This window comes from Phacochoerus africanus, chromosome 16 (genome assembly GCF_016906955.1).
Source record: "Phacochoerus africanus isolate WHEZ1 chromosome 16, ROS_Pafr_v1, whole genome shotgun sequence".
Lineage (NCBI taxonomy): Eukaryota > Metazoa > Chordata > Mammalia > Artiodactyla > Suidae > Phacochoerus > Phacochoerus africanus.
The window spans coordinates 6,396,604-6,403,018 of NC_062559.1; positions in this window are offsets into that span (position 1 = coordinate 6,396,604).

Below are 6,415 nucleotides of genomic sequence, written 5' to 3' on the forward strand. Positions count from 1 at the left end.
GAGAAAATCAAAAGGGAAATTAAAAAATGCCTTGAGACAATATAATGAAGGCAGAAATATTCAAAATCTGTGGCATGTTGAAAAAGCAGTTCTTAGAGGGAAGTTCATAGCGATACAGGCCTTCCTCAAAAAAAGAAGAAACATCTCAAATAGACGACTTAATGTACCAGCTAAAAGAATTAGAAAAAGGAGAACAAACAAAACAGGCAAGTCAGCTGAAGGAAAGAAATCATAAAGATCAGAGGTGAGATCAATAAAATAGAGATTCAAAAAGCAATAGAAAAAAATCCATAAAACCAAGAGGTGGTTCTTTGAAAGGGTAAACGAAATTGACAAACCTCTAGCCAGATGCACCAAGAAGAGCAGAGAAGGAACTCAAACACCAGTGGGACCTAATCAAACTTATAAACTTTTGCACAGAAAGGAAACCATAAAAAAACCCCAAAAGACAACCTACACAATGGGAGAAAATAGTTTCAAATGATGCAACTGACTCGGGCTTAATCTCTAAAATATACAAACAACTTATCCAACTCAACAACAACAAAAGCAACCACCCAACTGAAAAATGGGCAAAAGACCTGAATAGACGTTTCTCCAAAGAAGATATACAGATGGCCAACAAGCACATGAACAAATGCCCAACACCATTAATTATTAGAGAAATGCACATCAAAACTATAATGAGATATCACCACTCACCAGTCAGAATGGCCAGATCTGCTATACAGCACAGGGAAATATAACTAGTCCCCTGTGATGGATCATGATGGGGAATAATGTGAGAAAAAGAATGTATACATATGTATGAAGGGGTCACTTTGCTGTATGGCAAAATTTGACAGAACATTGTAAATCAGCTAGAAAAAAAAATAAAATCCAGAAAAAGAATAACTGAGTTTCTTTGCTGTCACAGCATTTGAGGTGAGGGATAGGAGAAGAGGAAACAGTGAGTTTATTTTTCTTTTTTTTTTTTAAGGCCGCACCTGCTAGGGGTTCCCAGGCTAGGGGTCTAATCAGAGCTACAGCGGCTGGGCTACACCACAGCCCCAGCAACACATTGCTTCGACCTACATGCAGCTCACAGCAATACCAGATCCTTAACCCACTGAGCGAGGCCAGGGATTGAACCCGCAACCTCATGGTTCACGGTGGGATTTGTTTCTGCTGTGCCACATCCGGAACTCTGAAACAGTGACTCTTCCCTGGCGCCTAGAGTTCTGGAGAAATCGGAGGCTTTCTTACCTTCAGCCATAGTCCTCTATGTGCGCCTCTGAAGCCTTTCCATTCTTTTCTGGAGTAAAAAAAGGAAAGGAATAAAATCAGTGTCCATGTAGGAGCCGGTAAGGCCTGCGAACACCGCCAATTCAGACACCTGAGAATAATTATCCCGAGATGAGCCATTTCCAATGCTAATTGTCCAACTCGTATTTCACTTTCAAACATCTACATGTAATTTTAGGCCAGCCCGGTGATGCTAATTTATGTTAACACGATGAACGGTTGCTTTTTTCTCATCCTACCAGAAAGCAAGAAATGTTTCAAAACAAATCAGTTCATTCTCTCCCTTCGACTTTGAAAAGGCATGAAATAAAGTGTTCTTTGGAGTCCCCGTTGCAGCTCAGTGGGTTAAGGACCTGGTAAAGTATCCGTGAGGGTGAGGGTTCGATCCTTGGCCTTGCTTAGTGGGTTAAGGATCTGGTGTGGCTATGGCTGTGGTGTAGGTGGGCAGCTGCAGCTCAGGAGCTGCCATTAAAAAAAAAAAAAAGCATTATTTTCTAGAATGAGAAGCAGCATTTTTGTTATTATTGTTGGGATCAAAGTGGGCTAAAAAAGCAATTGCCTGGTTGTATGTTGTCACGGCTGTGTCTCGGGTTTGATCCCTGGTCTGAGAATTTCTCTCTTTCTTTTCTTTCTTTCTCTCTTTCTCTTCCTCTCTCTCTTTCTCTCTTTCTTTCTTTCTAGGTCCGCACCTGCGCCATATGGAAGTTCCCAGGCTAGGGGTCAAATTGGATCTACAGCTGCAGGTCTACACCACAGCCACTGGCACAGGATCTGAGCCGCATCTGTGACCTACACCACAGCTCACAGCAATGCCAGATCCTTAACCCAATGAGCGGGGCCAGGGATTGAACCCACATCCTCATGGACGTTAGTCAGATTCGTTATTGCTGAACCACGCGGGAACTCCCTGAGAATTTCATGACGCAGGCACGGTAAAACAAATTTCCTTGCTGTAAATGACATTGGCTTGTTGGAGGCACTGGGGGTTCCAGTCCCAGAATCTCCTTGGATCAGATGGAAGTTCTGGTGGCAGAGGAAAGTAGAGTGTACCTTCCATTGGAGTGTGGAATCAGGGATCAAGGGGTCCCTGGAGGAAGTAGTGGAAGAGGGTCTGGCCGGGCCACCCCCCGCCTCCCCGCCCGAGCAGCTGATGGAGAGAAGTCGTGTCATGACTGGGGAAAGACAACGTTCAGGACAAATTCAAGATAAATTCATTTCCTGCTCGGTTTTCAATTAAATGTCTTTCCTCACGAGTCTCCCAATAACCACCTTAAAAAAAAAAAAAATCGCAGCGGGAGTTCCCATTGCGGCTCAGCAGGTTAAGGACAGGAGACTGTCTCTGTGAGGATGAGGCTTCCATCCTTGGCCTCGCTCAGTGGGTTAAGGATCTGGGGAGTAGTTCCCAGATGTGGCTCAGATCTGGTGTTGCCATGATGGTGGCATAGGCTGCAGCTGCAGCTGCAGCTCTGATTCAACCCCTGGCCCAGGAACTTGCTTACACTACAAATGTGGCCATAAAAAGAAAAAAAAAAAAAATCCCAGTATATATAACCAGAATCTGGCAAAAGCAGGAGGACAAATGTTTCATTCAGATGAGGCCTACTATTGTGTCATTCTTTTTGTTGTCAGAAAAAGGGGGCCGGCTTTAGAAAAGGCAAGGGAGCAACATACGACTCAATGAAGACGAACCCCGAGATAGTATTTTACTTATCCAGTTTAAAGATTTTGCAGCTAGGAAACATGCTTTTTAAGTGGAGAAATACACAGAATAATGAAAAAAAAAATACCCTGCATTTGCACTGAACAAATGTAGGTATTTTGCCATTTTTACTGCCATTAGTCCGAATGATGGAAAAGGTTAAATCATTACATGGTTAGTTCCATTTATTTTTTGTCACACCCTCGTCCCCGCCCCAGTCTCCTTCTCCCTCTCTCTTTCCTTGAGAGGCAGCCAATATCTTGAGGCTTTTATGTACCTTTCTCTCTTTTTTTGTTTGGTTGCTTTTTAGGGCCAAACCTGTGGCATATGGAAGTTCTCAGGCCAGGGGTCGAATTGAACCTGCAGCTGCTGGGCTACACCACAGCTCACGGCAACACCAGATCCTTTAACCCACTAGGCGAGGCCAGGGATCAAACCTGTGTCTTCATGAACACCAGTTGGGTTTGTATCCAACTGAGCCACACCGGGAACTCCCTGGATCATTCTCCTTTGTGTATTTACACGTCTGCATACACATGCGTCTATAGATAATATATAGTACTTTTTTGTATTTTAAGCTTTTGCACGATGCTGTTATTTATGTAACATTTTATCCAGCTCTCTATTAACAAACACTTGGTGTTCCAAAATTATGTGCTCACTGGAGTTCCCTTCGTGGCTCAGCAATTAACCAACCCGACAAGGATCCACGAGGACATGAGTTCGATCCCTGGCTTCGCTCACTGGGTTAAGCATCTGGTGTTGCCATGACCTGTGGCCGATTTGACCCCTAGCCTGGGAACTTCCATATGATGCAGGCGCAGCCCTAAAAAGACAAAAAAAAAAAATTATGTGCTCACTGCTACAACAACGATGTGGGAGAATCTCCTTGTGCCCGGGTACAATTTATCTGGGATAAACATTTTCCTCCTGACCAGATATGGCCAAATGTCACTCCTGGAAGCCTGTGCCAAGTCATGCTGGCAGCAGCCCTGTGAGAATTCCCCAATTTTCACTTGCACTTGATGATTTTAGATTTTTAATTTTGGGGGTCACGCTTTGGGGCATAAATTGGGTTGTCAATAGGTTTAAACTTGCCTTTGATGGATTACCACTGCATTTGAAACGGTTTTCACAGGTAATTTGCTATTCAGGTTGATTCTGTTATTTCTCCCGGGTCCACATGTTTCTGTTGATTCCGTGGGAATGCAGAGAAATGGTCCTTATTGGGGAACACCTTCTCCCAGCGTCTGAATAGATTAAGAAAACGTCTTTCCTTCGCCTTTTCCTCCGCCGCCCCTTCCCTTTCCTAAGCCCAGAGTAGAGCATCTCCTCACCGCCGTCTCCCACACACTGTCCTCGCCTCCGGGAAGTCACGCACCGACTTTTGCTAAAAGTGCTCAAATTCTCTGTCATCTCTACTTTATTTTACTCATTTTTGTCTTTCTGTCTCTTCTAGGGCAGCTTCCTGCAGCATATGGAGGTTCCCAGGCTAGGGGTCTAATCCGAGCTGTAGCCACTAGCTGTCGCCAGAGCCACAGCAAGGCTGGATCTGAGCCGCATCTGCAACCTACACCACAGCTCACGGCAACGCCAGATCCTTAACCCACTGAGCAAGGCTAGGGATCGAACCCGCAACCTCATGGTTCCTAGTTGGATTCGTTAACCATTGCACCACGATGGGAACTCCGATGCTCAGTAGTTTTCATCATGAAATATTAAGCATAAATTATATTACAGTATTCTCTCTACAGCTTCTGTTTTCTATTTTATCATCAATCTTGCCTTATTTTGTTTTATGACCTATCTGGAGTTACCTGTGTAATGTTAAATTACATTTTAGGAAGTAAAATAAAACATCGTCTTCCATATTTCCTTATGAATAGTGTCATCGTTTTTATTATGAATGTGGAGTATTGATGAATGTGAAATTCATTTATAATTATTATGAAAATTTCCCCCTAGACATTCTGTTTCTGTATCCTATTCGTCTGGAATTTAACTTATGAAGTGCTTCCAGTCATGTTATAAAGCTATAAAGACTAATATTAACATATTCTTCTCAAGAAAAAACTGAACCCCCTTGCGCCCGAGGTCTTGGAGCAAGTTCACAGGGCCCTGGCTCTGAAACACAAGCCCTTTGGGCTTTGTCACACAGCAATGTTCCTGGTGAAGCCCCAAGTAGGGCATTTTACCCACCAAGGTCACACCTTCCTTTGATCCTGTACACTTCTCTATGCTACAGTCTGCAGGAGAATTTTACAATCGTAACACTCTATTTATTTTAAAAATCACATTTCCACGTACAAACAAGACCGCAATAATACATAATGACTGAAATTGGAGGACATATTGTGGATTCCTAGATGTGAGACAATGAAAAAAATGAAAGAGGGAGTTCCCATTGTGGCTCAGCCATAAGGAAACTGACTAGTATCCATGAGGACACAGGTTCGATCCCTGGCTTCGCTCAGTGGGTTAAGGATCCGGCGTTGCCATGAGCTGTGTAGGTCACAGATGTGGCTCGGATTCTGCAGTGGTTGTGGCTGCAGCTTTGATTCCAACCCTAGCCTGGGAACCTCCATATGCTGCAGGTGCAGCCCTGAGCAAAGTGTTGGCCCACAGCACACGCTCATGCGTGTGTGGACTGGATGGACAAGGTGTGGACACTGGCCGTCCCCATATGACCACCCCCTCCTGGGCCCCTCAGGTCCTGGCAGGAGGCCCTCCCTGGCTGAGTCCTTACATGGGCCCGGCAAGATGCTAAAGGCAGGGACTGATAATGGACTTTTTTCCAGACAGACTTCACAGAGCCCAACTCACTGCCCCATCACCGTTGCTCACAGCTCCCCTCCATGCTGGCCATCCTATGCCAGGAGCCCATCCCGAATCTCCACAAGCTCTGGACCTGAAGTCGCATCAAATCACATTTACATAGGCCCCTTCTCCACATGGATGTCCACAGCTCATGGTGTAGCTCAACGCTGGATCCTTAACCCACTGAGCAAGGCCAGGGATCAAACCTGCAACCTCATGGTTCCTAGTCGGATTCCTTTCAGCTGCGCCACAACAGGAACTCCTGTTAGTCTGTGTTTAATAGCAGAGGCAAGGGTCTAGAGGAGCAAACAAAATCTCAAAAGAAAAATAACGATTTTCCCTTTGCTACGAATCCATTTTCCACTAAAAACTTAGCAGTCATTTCATTATTTTTCAAGAGAGGAGCAATATATCAAGACTAACATGTTCTATATATATTTTTATTTTTTTATTTTTTAGGGCTGCACCCGCGGTATATATATATATATATATATTTTTAAAAATTTATTACTGTTGATTTACAATGTTCTGTCACTTCCTGCTATACACCAAAGTGATCCAGTCATACATGTATCTACATTTTTTTCTCATAGGACTATTAACATGATTTAAGAC